Source organism: Bombus affinis, chromosome 15 (assembly GCF_024516045.1).
Source record: "Bombus affinis isolate iyBomAffi1 chromosome 15, iyBomAffi1.2, whole genome shotgun sequence".
Lineage (NCBI taxonomy): Eukaryota > Metazoa > Arthropoda > Insecta > Hymenoptera > Apidae > Bombus > Bombus affinis.
This window is the reverse complement of record NC_066358.1, coordinates 8,819,571-8,836,591: the sequence shown is the minus strand read 5'-3', so window position 1 is coordinate 8,836,591 and position 17,021 is coordinate 8,819,571. Positions and strand designations below refer to the sequence as shown.

Sequence of the window (17,021 nt, the reverse complement as noted above, 5' to 3'; positions counted from 1 at the left end):
CATTTTCGATCATCGAATTAGATTTCAAATCAAACAAGGTACACGGGATCCTTTGCCGAAGCTTCAAACGCACGAGCACTGACAATCGCATCGTATTCGTCCAAGTAGTACGTTCGCTTCTTCGCGAAATATTAAACGTAATGGTAAAAGAATACGATCGATCTCGGGCAACGGCAATCGCGTTGTCTATCAGGATTATACGTCGATTGAACGCATAATTAATGCTCGTTTCGTTTGTTCACCAACTCGATAATAACAGGCTGTCTATCGGGTATGTAAGCATCAGCGACAAGATCGTTGCTAATAACGATATTAAGTCGTCAAAACACGAAGAAATTTCGAGTAGTCAATCACAGGATAATCGGATCACACTGTCGATTAAGCGTAATAGCTACCGTTTATTCTTTCCGAGACTTATTAACCACGTCTTGCTTACGAAGGAACGGGATTTCGTTACATTTTCCTTTATTTCACGAGAAAATAGTACAGAATCCTATGGGAAAATTATCGCGATTAAAATAGGTTTCTCAAGGTGTCGAATCATCGGAGATCATTATCGATCTTACTTCAAGCTGCGAGGCGTGTTTCTGTTTGAGTAGAAAAGTGCTCGGCATGGAATCGTTCGTATCGCGTATTTACAAGCACAGTGCACGCGAATACGTTGAAATCTTGTCAATGGTAGAGATATAGAAACGATTCCGTAAACGAACTTGCATCGTTGAATAGACGTGCTTTGGAACGAAGCGTCCACGGACAACCGGCTTCCTCTACTTTCGTTGCATTGTCGCGGCACAGAAAACACGTAGGCTGGCGTCGCGTCGTTTCAGCTGCCAATGCAGACACTTGTGCGGCGAAAATTACAGTCATCATCTTTTGTTTCGGCGAGTGAGACGCGTGCAAAAAGCGGGCAAGTCGAGATTTCACCGAAAGGCTATTGATAAGTTTTAACGCGCAGACGGGAACAAAAGAATACCGAGAGAAGCCCATTGTTTGCCAGAGATCTGATTTACCCTCGCAAGTCGCTTGTACAACGGGTGGCACGATAAAAATAAATTCGTAGGAAGGAGACTCGAGATCGTTAAACGTCGTTCATATCGTGTCTTTCGTTCTAAGATTATTCGAATCGTCCATACGTAATTGACATGGAAAATACGTCCTTCGTTAAGTTTCTATTCCTGACGAAATTTGTACATCCACTTTCTGCTCGTCTACGAATATTCAACAAAACGTGTCCTACCTCGATACATCCGAACATCGTAAAAGCTCTCTCTCTCTCTCTCTCTCTCTTTGTCTTTGTATAGATTCGGCTATGCGATTCGAACGAATCGAGTCGGATCGAAAAAGGATGCCAGTGACGATGATGGACAAGAAGGGAGGACGAAAAGGGGAAAAGGATGGGAAAGAACGGGCCGGGCGTAAGTAGACGCGGTGCAACGGTGGCTGGTCCACTGGTGGCGCGCATCTATCCGAAGTTTGTGGCTGTATGCCGGGGTGCGTTTGCGCGCTAGGAACGCGAACCGCGAAAGAAATCCTGGCAAGGGTGGGAATCACCGTAGAGGGGAATGGTGAACACAGAAGGACGAACAGGGGACGAAGCTGGGCGGTGCACTTTCAGCTCGGTAGCTCGAAACTCCGCCCAGATCTCCGTGGCTGAAACCATCGAGTCGGCGCGCAGCTTCTTTCCTTTCAACCGCGAAGCCTAACCTAAACGCGAAACGCGTTTCTTACTCTCATTGTGTTGCGTCGCGTCGCGTCGCGTCGCGTCTCGTCTCGTCTCTTGCACTCAACGCGAGAGACGAGGCGCGCGATTATCGTGGAATCCAACTTCGATAATAAATTTCGATGCATCATTCCGCGTCAACGCTTTCCGCTCGCCCCGAAATCAGACGCCTGTCGCGATATTGTTCTTCCACGCGACGCACCACGCCGCGCTTTTTATTCGCTTATCCGTTTCTGCGTTCTCGAGACGCTCGCGTTTCATTCACGTTTCGATCAACGAACGAGTTTCAATTTTCTGATTTTTTATCCTTGCACGGGTTGTCAAACCGGGGGTGGTTTTTCTGCGAGTAAGTAATTCTTTTCGATATATGGTATATAGTATATAAGTAACGAACGTATTTTGCGACGAGCTTTCGCGATATTTTGTTCTGGAAATTATTAACTCGTTGGAGGATTGCGAACGAAAACGTTGTACGTTACGTGCGATGCTTAACGCGAGTGGGGAAAAGCACAAGGAAAAGAAATTATTACTTTGTTGTAGATAGAGGAAACAAGGCTATGCAATTGACTAAAAATAACGGTATACACAAATTACAGTTACAGTCAAGTAAGAAATATCGAGCCAAGAGTTGCCAAACTATTAACGCGTCTGCGATACTGTACGACAGTCATAACTGTCTATATTACGGATCTTATAACGTCAACTAAATATATCTACAATGGCAATCGGGCAGAATTAACGATTAATTAACGTAATACTAAATCCGTTTATATTCGTTCGTAAAAACAAAACGTTTCCATTTGACATACGATCCAGAAACTTTTGCACGGTACTGTGCACGATGATACATTGTTCTATATTTTATCTTTGCAATACGATGTCTGAATTATGCTAGAACATTTCAAAGAACTGTCAAAGGAGCCGTAAATATTAAGAATGACAACGAATATTATGTAGAAGCGCATTTACGAGGAGCACGACTGAATAATAATCGTCGCGATAAATTAACCGTTAATTAATTCGTGCCTAGCTTATGGACGAACGTGAAAAATTATCACGCGCATAGACGATGATATACGTAGAATTTATTAGATACAATCGCAGTTGCGTTTCATATTGATTTTAAAATGCGATCGTACGTATAATCGATATATACGGACTTGGAAAAAAGACATAGTCCAGAAGGTTACTTGTATCGTGGCGATTATGAAATCTCTTCTTGAAACTTGGTACGACGGACTCGACAACTAGGATGCACGATATCGCCTTTTAATCGAAGAATAATAATATTCCAATGTTCTAGAATATTATTAGATTCCTATACCGTTTCATTTTCGATATTCTATCCGTTATAGTTGTCCGATACGGTACGACTAGATGCAGCATAGACGATAGTACAGCGTACGTAGGATATAGGAATTTATTTATATTAGAAGATATCCGCAAACGTACAAGCGTAGCTATAGATTCCTGTTTCACCGTTGTAAGTCAAATAACATTATTTTTATGAAAGAAGCGACACCGTTGACAACAAGTTTATATGAATCTCCTCGCTTTTGTCAACACCGTGCCACATGAACTTAACCATAAGCTGTAATTTACCTTATCGTTTGATAAGTGCAACTACAATGTGCTATCTATCATGCACCGGTGTACACGATAAAAAGCGTACTCGCGGTCTACGATGTGACCTCTTTCTCCCAATAGCAGGTTGAAATAGTAAGTGAAACCTATCAAATTGATAAACAGAGCCCTTAATGCTCGTACAAAGATTCGGCAAACGCTATTTCTTCTCTCTTTAAGTACTTTCTATAACTAGACGCTTATAACGTAACTTTACGAGTGTAACAGTTTGTTGGCGCGCGTGCGGCAGATGTTGAGTGGTCGATGAAAATGCAAAACCGTAATAGAAAAGCGTAAATAGATGCGATTCCCGATATAGATATAGTTATCGTTTACGAACTTACGCTCGAAATGCTATTTAAGCGGAGTCGCTTCAATGCTTCCCGTGTGTATCTCTGTATTTGAATATAAAGTTAAAAAAAAAAGCAGAGTATAAAAGTAGAGCGATAGAAATACGTTTCTTTATATATATGTAAACTCCCTAAGAGTTCAAACGCGGAACAACAAAAAAGGACTTTCTCCGTTTAACGAAAAATGTGAGATTATTCGTCGTTGCGAACAACCAATTTGCCAAACAGTCATTACACAGACGGATGTTTAGAGAAGAAGAAGGATTTCGAGCATTAGAAATAGACACGATCACGAGAAGGAAATTATTATTTAAAGTATTGAAGATTGATAGAGGAAGAGCGGTAGTTTAGGACGTGACTTAAGAATCGATTCCTGAATTATCCAGAATTGAACATTTTATATATATATATATACCGAAGCCGAAACTTGTTGCGAAAATCTGTTTTTGTCTTGTCGGTTGTAACTTCGAGTCGTTCGATATTTCCCGTTTCTATAAAAAGAAGCGAGAGGTCAGAAATCCCATGGAACTTTCTTGTTCAATGAAACAACGTATTCGAAGGTGGTTTTGAAGCGGAGGAAGAGGAAGAAGATGGAGCGGAGCAACAACGATCATCGTTAAAATCGTGTATACGATTAGAAAGAGGGAGAAAAAAATATGGCGAACGATGGCGATACCGCGAGTTTTACGACGAGAACGAGGCGTCTTACTTGGCTTCCGACTTCACGAAATTTTACTCCGAAACCGGTAAAAACACGGGGCCCCTGCGAACGTTTCCCAACCGGTTGGAAAATAAGAAGAACATCCGTACCGTACACGATAGCGCGGATAAGCTTACAGATGAGCTTTCTCTCTTTTTGCTCTATCCACGCGCGTACAGCCAGATGTAAATGCACGCGGTAAAGGGTTGAGATTTACGGCCACCCTGAAACGTTTCGACCGTGTGCGTGGATAAGGATTTAAGAGAGAGAGAAAAGGAGCAATCCGGCCGTGAAAATATATACGCAAATATACGGTACTATGCGAAACTCTTATGCCAGCTATGTCATTCCCGTTATTACGCCAACTAAATATGTACATATATTTTTTTAAGCAACGTTCAGCGCGTTCTGTTAATTGGACAGGAATCTTTCAGACGTTACTTTCGTCCTACGTTCTACGTTGATTCGAAGATTTATCGCGCGTCTCTCGAACACGTCTTGCAATCTATTCCCATCAATTTTTAATTAACTTTAATCTCGGCACATCCCGAAATTCAAGCGAACGTATCTGGCAACAAATCGAAAAGGCGCATTAAGCCTCGTTAAGTTGGGAAAATCCAACGCAACACCGCCACGCGAAAGGTATAATTATCTTTGTGGTTCGCGAGTCACGATAATCACACCGAGTACAAAGTAATTTGACAAACGAGCTGACTTCCAGACTCGGCAAAAATCGATCATTTCTACCGGATCTTGGCTTTACAACGGCGTATACACGCATGAGACTCGCGACCACCATGAAGATCCCGAGGAGGCTGCGGATAAGGTCAGGACGCGGAGTCGGGAACAAGCAGGGGCGAGGGGAAGCGGGAAGAGGACAGGAGTCGCGGAGGTAGAGGCAAGGGCAAGTTCGGTCAGGATCAAAGAGATTCGAAAGAGAAGAGAGTGTCGGCGGCGTCCCATTAGCTCCCAGAGACGACAAGCAGCTCGTATCTTCGAGAACTGGCCGTGCACCGATACACCGATGCATCGAACGCTGCAACGACGTGTTTCTCTCTCTCTCTCTCTCTCTCTCTCTCTTCCTCTCATTCTCTCTGTCTCTTATAAATATGGAACGTTCGAATTTACGATGCTTCTTGCGATGACGAATTTACTATAATATCTGGTATTTACTCGTTACGTTAATGTTCCACGTGAGTGACATGCGATGAGTGAGTGAGATGCGACGAATTTTCTTTTCGCCGATTTTTTGTATTTTTCCTCGTCGATATGTGATTGTTTCGCTGCATGTCGATCAGCTTTATTAGAATTTGTAAATGATACGATAAAGTCTCGGATAGACGTTTCATGTACGTACACGCAAAGGCCTGATAGGCAAGACGTCTAGTAACGAAAATAATAGAACGTCGTTTATGATTCTCAACTGCTTGGAAAGCGACTTGGCCAAGTTTGTTCGAAGATCGTAGAAACGCTCGTTACCGTAAAGTTAATAATCAATGAACGATTTGGCCATATCGAAGATCGTTTTGCTTCGTGTTCGTTCGTCGTTGATATCGCGAAGAATTCGAAATACCTACAACGAAATCGGCTAATTACGCGCAATCGCACGGTGTCGTGGAGGATGATCGCAGAATCGATAACCGAAAGCGACGAAACGTCGTGTCATCCGAGGTTTAACGACAAAACACGCGGCACGTATTGCTCAATATACGCACTACCGGGGTTGTGGTAAGACTTTAAATTCAAATCGAACGATCTCTACGATGTTTCAGCAAACTTAACCAGTAAGACGGAAACTTTTGGCGTGTTTTCCAAGTCTTATCGACCAACTCGTTAAGAAAGTAAATAAAGAGCTTGTCAATTAAGTGCTGCAAAGCGCAGCATCGAAACTCGTCTATGGGAAAACTAATATCGTATTTCCAACAAGTTTATAACGTATGCGATGATAACGAATGCTTAATCAAATCTCGCAGACCCGAGTCGAGTCTGCCCGTAAAATATTCTTCCCCTCAATTTCTTATTTAGATCTCGACTCGAGAGAAATCGAACTGTGCTACAAATGTCATAACACGCATAATGCGTATCGGTTGCAAATCGTGCTGACATGTTTATAGGATATAATAATGTCTCTCTCTCTCTCTCTTCTCCCTCATTCCCTGATTTTCTAGCTATTTTAACACAGTCGCCTATACTTGCAGATAGGAAATTGTATTTTTACGTTTCTAAATTATTTTTTTAAATTATCCGTATTCGAAAGTGTATCTTCCTTCGGCGTTACGAAACCACAATGTAGGTATTATAAATCAAGGCGGATTGATTGGCGGCAAAATGGGTTCTGCGAGACGAAAGAAAAATAATAACGATAAGCGGGATAGGATGGAGAAGGAAAAAAGGACAAAGACGAGAGAAGCTGGGATTTTAGAGTAGCTTGCTACTGGTAGAATGTGGGTGGCGAATCATCGTCAGCTTTAAGGTCACGCACAGCTACCTCGTGTATTTCTGTTTACCTCGTTCATCTTACTATTGCAATTATTTCAACGATAACATTCCCTCTGTTTAAAAGTAACTGTTGTTCATTACTTTTTATAAGTCGTACGTACATCATGTAGAAACTTGAAAGTTCAAAGCGCAAATAGCCAAAGTCATCGACGAAATTGAATCGTTCTATTTAATTATTTATCAGCTTTCCTACGAGCCGATTCTCCTACTCGTCTAATGGACACATTAACGTGTTAACCAAGTTTTATTGCCGGCTAGCACCGCCACTACAGCGATATTTCATTAGTGAAAGTCGATAAACCCTCGCTTTCTATCATCTATTTTAAGTTTTCGAGACATCTTCGCACCGATGATAAATCAGCGCATCTGCGTGTCCACGGTTTCGTTATTTTAACTTTACAACGACGTTTTCGACGAACGTCCGAACCAGTCACGATCCAGACGCATTCTGTTTTATAGAATCTGTACTTCCGAGAACCGCGTACGCGTGTAGAACGATGGATAACCCCTTGACGGTAGGACGATGGGAGCCGCATAAAAAATCCTGAATTTAGAACAGGTAGATAAGACGGTGAAGAGGGGTACGAAAATAAGAAGGCACATAAATAGAATAAGAGGACCGGACACAAGAGTGACGCCAGCAAAGATAGAGGGGAAAAAGGAAAAAAGAGGAGGGCAAAGTATCTTAGGGGCAGCGTTTCGGCGTGAAAGAACAAAAGAAAAAGAATACGACTAGAAATATTTCGTTAGGTATATCTACTCGAAATCCGATCATCGAATGTCATGATGCACTGTATGCGCGATGCTTTCTCGATCGAGTTCGATGTAATTTCTCGAGCGTGGAACGTCGTTCGAATAACAAACACGTACGTACTTTTCTTTGGAGGAGAGGACGGATCGTTTGGAAATAGTTAATCTTCGAAAAGAATGGAAATTGATTTTGTTATTTCCTAAAAAAGCGCGGCAACGAAAGGAAACGCACGACAACGTACGAAGATTTTGATTTATTTGATACGTGCAACGCGACATATGTTTCGTTATTACAGCGATTTATCACAGTTTCAACTTGCAAATTTCTTTCAAATTTATATATAGAATTTGTCACGGAATATTGCATTTATTCCGACGGTATAACCTTTCAATCGTTAACGAATTTTTACTTGCGAAAAATGTTGCTTATCCCGAGGGAACTTCTCGCGTATTTCTAAAGTATTTCGATTGGCGATTGTCTTTGAAAGAAGCGTCAGCGTAGACGAAATTTCTATTCTCTTAGATATAGCTATTTTAAACTGGTAGAAAGTTTAGAACAAACTCGGTAAGAAGCAGAAAACTGTGAATAATTCAACTTAACTACTTAATCACGGACAAACGCATACATTTACGGTTGATTTAAACCGGCGAACAGTGCATTTGACACATGGTTCTCGCGTCGTCTTTTTCGCAATTCTATACATATACATTAATTCTAATTGGCTTGTTAGCTTTTGCAGGAAACCGTGTATTTTGGAAGTAACGTATCATTGATATATATATATACGTTCCGAGCAACTACGTAATTTTATGGTAATCGACGTACGTTGAACGTCGAATTTCTCAAAATTTGTTATCGCGGTTCGACCATTGCGACGACCTTTCGAGAAATTCCTCTCGACGATTCTAGATTCGAACAAAAAGCGAAGAATTAAATTAACATTAACATAGGCAAATTTTACAAGCCACGAGTTACGAATCACGAACCAGTCGACTGTTCTATTCGGTGTAAAATCGTAAGAACCATCCATGCGACGAAAGTAGATTATCGCGCGAAAGGGCCTAGGCCATATTACAGAGGAAGAACAAGGTACGTTTCTCTACTTTACAAGGTACTTTTTTTTAGGACACGCTTAAATCACGCGCAACATCGAAGACAGAGCTAACATCGACGATAACTAAATACACGTAGTATATCAATAGCGTAATAATCATAACTAAACTACGTATTTACATAAAACGGTCGGACAGCTTCCAGTACGGGAAATACGGATGCCCTTTTCTAAAGTCGAGTCGTCACTTTCAGTTTCACAATACGACGAACAGCCGGTATCCTCTTATTCGAGATGTACCGACGTTGCTATTTAAATATCCGTGAGCGTGACACAGCGACACGTTCGGTGCTCGGAGCAGAGCACCGCATCGGTTCGAAAGCAGATCTATGATAATCAGTTTGGAGATTCCGTCCAAGTAACAAGAAGATCTCCGAGCGGGTGGACAAGGCATTCCTCGTCGAAAGTCGAAAAATTCGTGAAGGGTTGAGAGTGTCGGATGAGAAGTACATCGGGGCAAGATGGAAACGCGGAGAAAGGACGGAGAGGGGGAGCCAGGAACAAGCAGATACGTTAGAGAGTAGCGGTTGCAGCTTTACAGAAGGACGAGGAAAAGAAAACGGCGCGGCGCCGTGGACTGTGTCGAGGATGTCTGGTTGGCAGTTCAGAGGCGCCGACCCGGTGTCCCACGGCGTTCGTTTGGTATTTCATTAACACCTCCGCTAATTATTTCCCTTTTTTTGTGCGGCCTGGCCGGTTTCGTAGCAGGATCGGGAATGCACCTTACAAGTCGCGAGTCCGGACTCCGGATACCTCCAGCCTCGACTCCGGATACCGTATATGCTCGTGATCGTGCTCGTGCGCGCGTAAAATGCGTTCGTTCAATATCATTTTTAAACCGACTATCCGGAGTAACGATAAGACCGGATTCTCAGACGCATCGTCTTTTCGATTATCTTGTACAGCTAGTTTCGTCCACGATAATACCTTCTTTCGATTTACCGTTAAATATGCCGTTTTGCCATCGATCAACGTTTCGTCGTATATTCCGGCAAACGTATTCCGATCGAATACTAATTAGAAATATTAACGGGAGGAAGGGTGCGTTACGATTTTGGTAATAAGACAGTGGTTAGAAGACAGAGCGGCTGTATCCAGCGACGTATAACGGGCGAATAATTGAACGGTTAATCGAAGTGGCGTAAAACCATCCTGGACCTTGTCAGCGTTGAACTGCCTCGTTATACCTACGTATCGCGATCGAACGTACGCGTCAACGTATTTCGCAAACCGTATTTCACAACGGAAAACTGGTAGATAAGATCGTTTTTAGAGAAGTCATCGACACTCGTCATCTTCGCCACGAAAAATCTGGAATCGCTTAAAACGAACATGAAACCGTGATCGCGTGTTCCCGTGTCCGCGAGTCACCTTTGCTCGAAACAATTCGCTGGAATAATAAGCTGGCCAGAGTCAGGATAACGATAACGTCCACGAAGGAACGTGGACGCGGCGTCGCGACGGAGCAACGAGCTGCTGCACGCAAACCAGGCGCCTCCCATATCCGACGAGGCCAATACGGCACACCGTAGCCGCCACTAAATTTAGGATGTATGCTTAAATGAACGAAAGGTCGTCCTTAGATATCCCCGGGACCGAAATTTATGTAGGTGTTGTTGGTGGCTTTTATCAGTCCGACTGGCATTCCTTTGCATCCACCCGGCGCCCCGGTGTCGGCCGAGAGCAGGTTCTAATTCGTGTGACTGTGGCTCGGTTCCTCGAATCGGCTGCCATCCGGCCTGGCTGCTCGCTCGCTCGTTCGCTCGCTCGCTCGCGGAAAGGCCGCACGAAAAACCCGTATTTATACTTTGACGCGTCGACTTGCCAAATTATTCCCTGTTATCTGAGTTCGAGGCTGTACTTCGATTTGTTCGAGAAACCGCGCGGATAATGTTTGCCTGACCTGGCCTTACGCCATTGCGGCTGCGACTCTGCGATTTACGCGACGGATCCTCCCAGAGGGACGCGAGTTTTGCCTCTCCGTGATCCTTCTGCAGCCACTAATGCGATTCGTCCGTTATCTTTCGCCACGGTAATTTCGTGGAATCGCGTGACGAGTGCTGTCGTCGATGGTTGCTGCGCTGGGATTTCGCTGCAAACGCGTGAATTTTTTACGTTGATGCGTTCGCTGAATGGGACAAGACGAGAAAGCACGGCGAAGCGTAAATTTTTCGTACGCGAGAGTTAGATTCTGTCCCGGATAAGCAATTTCCGGAAGTCGATTATTCATCGATACGTAGCGGCACACGAGTAGAGGATAATTTAAATCATGTTGTTATTTTGCCTCGGAGTATCAAGATCGTTAGAATACGCGTAATGTGATAATAAATAAATTCCAGGCGTAAGAATATTGCCGCTACGTGCAACCGTCGAACAAAGACAAATTTGAATTTTCCGACTTTCCTCCGACCAGAGTAAACGAACGGACGCAACCGAAAAGAGTCTAGTATATACCCAGTATCTATCAGCATCTACGAGTTATCTGCGAGCGATTATACACTGTCTAGCGAATACGTTTGTACGAGCGTCTCACGACCTTACTTATTTATTTATATTTATTTAATTATTTCAGATATACTTGACGGGTTGCAACGGCAAGTTCTCGTTACCTATTTACCAATTCTCTACGAATCCTCTACAGATATTTGTTAATCCATCTTTTTTTTTTTTTTAACAATCTCGTTTTCCGTATGTAGGAAATTGTTGCGCGTAATATACGTATCGAAAATAAATTACCAAGTGTTTCGGAACATCGAGTCGAACATTTCTGAACAAGTCAATTTGGAACGGAATACATTACGTTAAAGGCGAAATTCTCGAATTGTATTTCTCTCGTTTTATTCGCCGCTCGTCGCATAAAATAAGAACAAGGGAAATAAACACACCGGTACAAATTTTCTTGTCAATATTTATAAGCGCGACGTGGGTGGATCGACGCCGACGTGATTCCTACCCGTTCGAGAACCGATCCTAATCGTTTCATGTTCCGACTGCACTTTATCCCCTCCACTTCCTCCTATGCCGGCACTTTAACAGTGCATAATAGTACACCTGACTTGTTAGCCAACGGAACGAAGGAGCGGCAATTTTTCCAACATTCATTTCCTTCGATCGATCTTGCAACGATAGGAATATCTTAGAAAAATCGACTTTTATCTAGGAAAGGTCTGTTGCGGTTTTTATTTTAAAAGTTCGAAGCGATGGAATTAAAAATTCACGCACCAATCTTTCCGATCCTACGAAGTTTCATAACATGATCGATGATGATTTCGGTAACATAATCGATGCGATTGGTTGCGAAAACATCGACTCCAAGGATATCCTTCAAATTTTTACGAGTATAATAACTTGTAGCCGCTGATAGACCACAAAATTAATAAAAGAAACTGATAAAGTAATTTTTATTGAACACCGAGATTAAGGAAGTTCTTACGTTCTGTTTCTAAACGATCACGAGTCGCATGTATCTACAGATGTATCTTATTCCAATACGATATAGTAATCCCTCATAAAATTATGATATTTTAATGATCCGAGTTCCGAAGTATTTTATGGCGCATAAAATCAAGCAGGTAAAATCACGATGATTTTAAAGGCGGCTTGGTTACGTACTTTTGCAGTAAGAAAATTACGACTATTCGAAAGGTTCTTTTGGTTGTAATTCATCGAAGGTAACGAGACGCGAGGAAGAAAATTGCGAAGATGAAAATACCAACGTAATATAAATATTTTCCCGCCGCGTCCGAATCCATTAGAAAATTACATTTAACGTTAAAAAATCAAATTGTTCGCTTCCGTGGATCAAATACTAGCCGTATGTAAACCGAATGCTCGCTCTATGTTTGGAAACCCACTACCAAACTAACGTACGCGCCTACTTACGTACGATATCTACGTACCACTTACCTACATATCCTTTCGAATATTCTTAAAGTTGCCGTTATGATTTGCATTCTGCGCCCGCTCGGACCAACTTGGAGACTTGTTTCATCTCGTGAAAAAATGCAGCCTCGGAGAGAGCAGATGGTTTTCGTGCAAACGTACAAACCGGCGAAGCGAAGCATTCGTCGCTCGATGAAGGAAGATAGCGAAAAAACGCGCGAAGAAATTTATTCAAAGGTCGGAGGGAGGGGGGACGAAAATTTGCCGAAGCCGGCATCTTGTTCGATCGGTCGAAAGCACCCAACAAATTACCGAGCTACATGCTCGGCAGCGATACCAAATGACATTCGTGGCCGAATGTTGGTCGCGTCTCGTTCCGCGTGATTACACAGTAGTATCCACGAGCGTAAGGGTCGGCTTCCTAATTCTCCCTACGAAATTAGCTATGCTGACAAGGCGCAGACCTTGACGATGGCTCATCGACCGGTATCCCGACACGGTTTTACAGCTTATGGTCATCGGCGGGCCATTTGCCTGTTTTTGAGAGAACGATGTCCAGAAGGCCTGACGAGACTCCCGCCAGCCGCGACCTTCTTTGCGGCCATTGTAAGCCGAGCTTTCCGGGCCCGAACGCCGGCGCCAGGCTCCGGGTTTACGACACGCGATCGATTTGGTCCTGTCATTAGTCGCTTTTAACGAGCACGGACCATCGTCCTTCCGTTTCATTTCCTTTCCTTTTCTCCTACGCCACACGTAGATACGAGGCTACGACTTACGCTTGCTTTTCTTTCCTTCGTTCGTTGTTGACTCGATGAAATTTCCAGTCAACAATTTCCAAGATTTTACTAAAAACTCGGCAAGAACGAGTGGCAAGATTTGCCACGTTTGCTTCTTCTTCTCGCTGAAAGAAGAAGATTGTTCGACGTTGCGCCACGTGTTTCGAAAAGATCGAGCAAGAACGTACGAAGTACAAGTCGTGTACCCGAGACGAGACGTATCGAGACGAGAGAAGAAGTCGACGCGATCGTTCGCAAACGATTATCGCTGACGATTAATTCGATAGAATGGAAAAGCTTAACATACGAGTAACCGTTTACCCTTCTTGATGTTTCTTAATATTTCCAAATTATATAGATATTGACGGAAGTGTGTATATTCCGGGATTATCGGAATAACAGAACGATGAAATCGCTGGCTCGTTCACATAATCTCCGATATGGAAAAAAACGACATTTCTCGATTTGTAATGTCTAATCGTTTTGTACACAGAGTTATCGATAATCGGAGACATCCTTCGCGTATTACGAATGCCGTGGAGAAATCGGTGCTTTCGGCAGATCAAAGACGCACCGCTTCCAAGGAAAAAGTATTTCCAGTATCGGACGCTCGATAACATCGCTGTTATCAGGTTGACGAATTGACCGACTGTCCGATAAGTGACAAGAATCTCATCCTCGACTTCGATCAGACGTCACGATTAATTTTCTGTTTTTTCTTTTTCTCTTTTTTTTCTAAGAGACAAGTACGTACTTTGGGTAGAGTCAAAGTTTCGGCTGGTTTCTCATTTATGTCCAATCATCGCTCGATTTGACGTAATTGATTGAACTTTGGAAGCATCGTACGACGTACTATTTCCTCGATATTCCGTTCCCAACGAATATTTGTGGATTCGATTTGTTAATTTACGAACGACGGGCATTTTAATTAGGGCGAATTTTCTGTTTTACGCGACAGGAAAATACAACACGATACGAATATAATTACTGCCAAAGAAGAGCCAACGACGGTACTAGCAAATTAAATGTTAAATCGAACGTGTATATAAAGATAATACGATACCCTTATATTTCGTTTTAGATTTGTCAGTAAAACGGTGCCAGTTTCTTTCTACTTCAAATCTTATCGTAAAGTGTTCTTAATCAATCGTTCGGAGATTATTCTTAGATCACCGAAGCAAATCAACTATTTTGTACGTACACGCTGATGTATCTCATTAAAATGAACGTTACTCGCAGATACGCGAGTATTTCTGAATTCCCAACGAATAAAAATATTCTTATTTTCTGCTTGATCTCTTCATTCCCATAGATATTATATATTTTTCATCGACAAAGAATTACGGTATCGAGATAATAGAAGTTGATGTGCACACAGAGCGGAAAAAGATCTCTGTTTCGTTTCTCCGAGCGACTGATTTCTCGAATTAGCACGAAGGAAATCCGATTTTCACGAAAAATAATGGATTTCGAAATCGCACGACGAACACAGATTATCGCGTTGTTCGCCAGATTTCATCGCTCTGGCAGACGGTTTAATTCGATATAGACGCGATGACGTCGAAAAAAGACTCGATTATCCCGAAGGTTTATCATCGCGTCAATGAAGTAGAAAATTTGAACAGGTTCGATGTAAGCGTTTCTAACATCGAACGAAGGAGAAGTTAAAATAGCATAGCGTACAATAATATTTCTACTCGTTTTGCTTTTATTTCGCGGTACTCGTAACTTCGTCGTATTTAGATTTTGCAGAATTATTTAACAGAGAATTAGGCTCTTTTCCATTTCGAAATCTACCTTTCTTCTTCCTCGTTACGATCGACTCTTCCAACAGGAGGCATCGTGCCAAACGTACGTTAGACATGTTCCAACGTATCACTAGGAGTCACGATCGCCGTCACACGCCTCTTTTATTTCCTTTTTACAACGACTTCTCACTTTTTTTAACAACCTTTTTTTATCGATAGTTTCGAGCAAAGGTGTAATTTGTTCTCGCGGACTTTATGCGCAACGTGCGATAAAACGAAGGTACCTTCTGCCGTAAGACGAACGTCGACCTGATCAACGATTTTCAGAGCAAGAATTTCGAGCCAGGAAACATTTTTATCCAAAGCGATTTTGTAGCTACGCGCTTATTCGTCAGAGTTAACGAACTCGGAGGATGAGAACGACGAAACGAGTTACTTTGTACAGAGCGGGGCGGTGATAGTACTACGATCGGGCAGACGGTGACTCTACGTGAAAAAATAAGGGAAAGGCTTGGTACAGCGCTTCGTTTTTGAGAAAATCGACCTTGAACATTTGACGAGCGTATTTCAATTTGCCTAATTCCGGACTGAACGAGGAGCAAATAATCGACGGGGATTTGAATCACGTTCGGAGATCAGCGAAAAACGTGAAACAGAATTTATGATACGCGTGTACATGTCTATCTCGCAATTAAACGCGTTTAAACTTTATTTCCTCGAGAACGAAGCCTTAAACGGGCAAATTTTGTTCCTCGTTCTGTACCTTATTTTCCTTTATAATCTCCTGTGAATCGTTTACTCGGCTCTAGTATTTAACCGATTCGATGTATACTCGACAAATTTCCAAACTCGATCTCCTCGGATACGAAGAGTCAGGCGGAAAGCTTCTATTCTATATTTGCAATTTGTTTGTTCGCGTATGATCACCCCCTTGTCCGCTTGTACTACGATTATCGCCCCACCCTGTATCGCAGATAGCTATATGTATACAGTGTGGCTAACAAGTGTAAACGAAGCGCAGAGTAAAAGTATAAAAAGATACGAGATGATAAAATAGAGAAAAGTGGGATAAAATATGTATCGAGAAAGAGAGTGACAAAGGGTGGCAAGTACGACTCGTCGATGCGTCGTTCGCTATTTAGAGAACAGCAGCGAGTCAGAGGGACGTCGATCGTTCCGGTGAAACGAGGCGAAGGCATTGATTAACATTAAAAGCAAGGGCTCCTAGAGAGACACTGATAGATGTCTACGTACGCCGATAGAAAAAAGAGCCGGGCCTAATTCAATTGCAGGCCGCCGTTCCGCAAACACTCATGATAATTCAATCAAGCTCGCCCCATCCAGCTATCGCTGTTCCTCCCTTTGGACCGGCCCCATACGACCAAGGACCCTGGGCCAGAACGTTGCAGAGGGTGGAAACGGCTTATAATCTCCGTACGAGAACATCTGCACTCTAATCGGCTGATGATTTCCACCTAAACCTTCGTCTATCCTTTTCTAAGCACTGGCCGCGCTCCGTGACACGCACGGTGCCCTTCATCGGTAAATCATGCGGTCGTCTATGAACATTTCCATCGAAGTATTCGTCGTTTCACGCGGATTTTATCGTTCCTACGATTTATAGGCAATTGTTTTTTTAAGCGATTCCCGAGAATTACTCGGAATGGTTTGTCCGACAACGAGCATCAGCCGGCAGTGGCCGCGATTTCTTTATTTAGAAGACGAGAACTTCTTCCCGCGTGGTCAAATTTAAACGCAATGTCAATTTCGCGCGTCCAATGTCGCCTGTTTATATTCACTCTCGTAAAAATAACGTAGTCTTAAAAGTAGTCTTAGAGAATTATATTCAGAATTATATAGT

The 17,021-nt window shown here is 42.7% G+C and overlaps 1 protein-coding gene across 1 annotated transcript in view; it reads right to left on the bottom strand.

Annotated features, from left to right (window-relative positions):
- LOC126924684 (insulin gene enhancer protein ISL-1) overlaps window positions 1-17,021 on the bottom strand; it is a 36,603-nt gene that overhangs the window by 10,858 nt on the left and 8,724 nt on the right. The window lies entirely within an intron of this gene.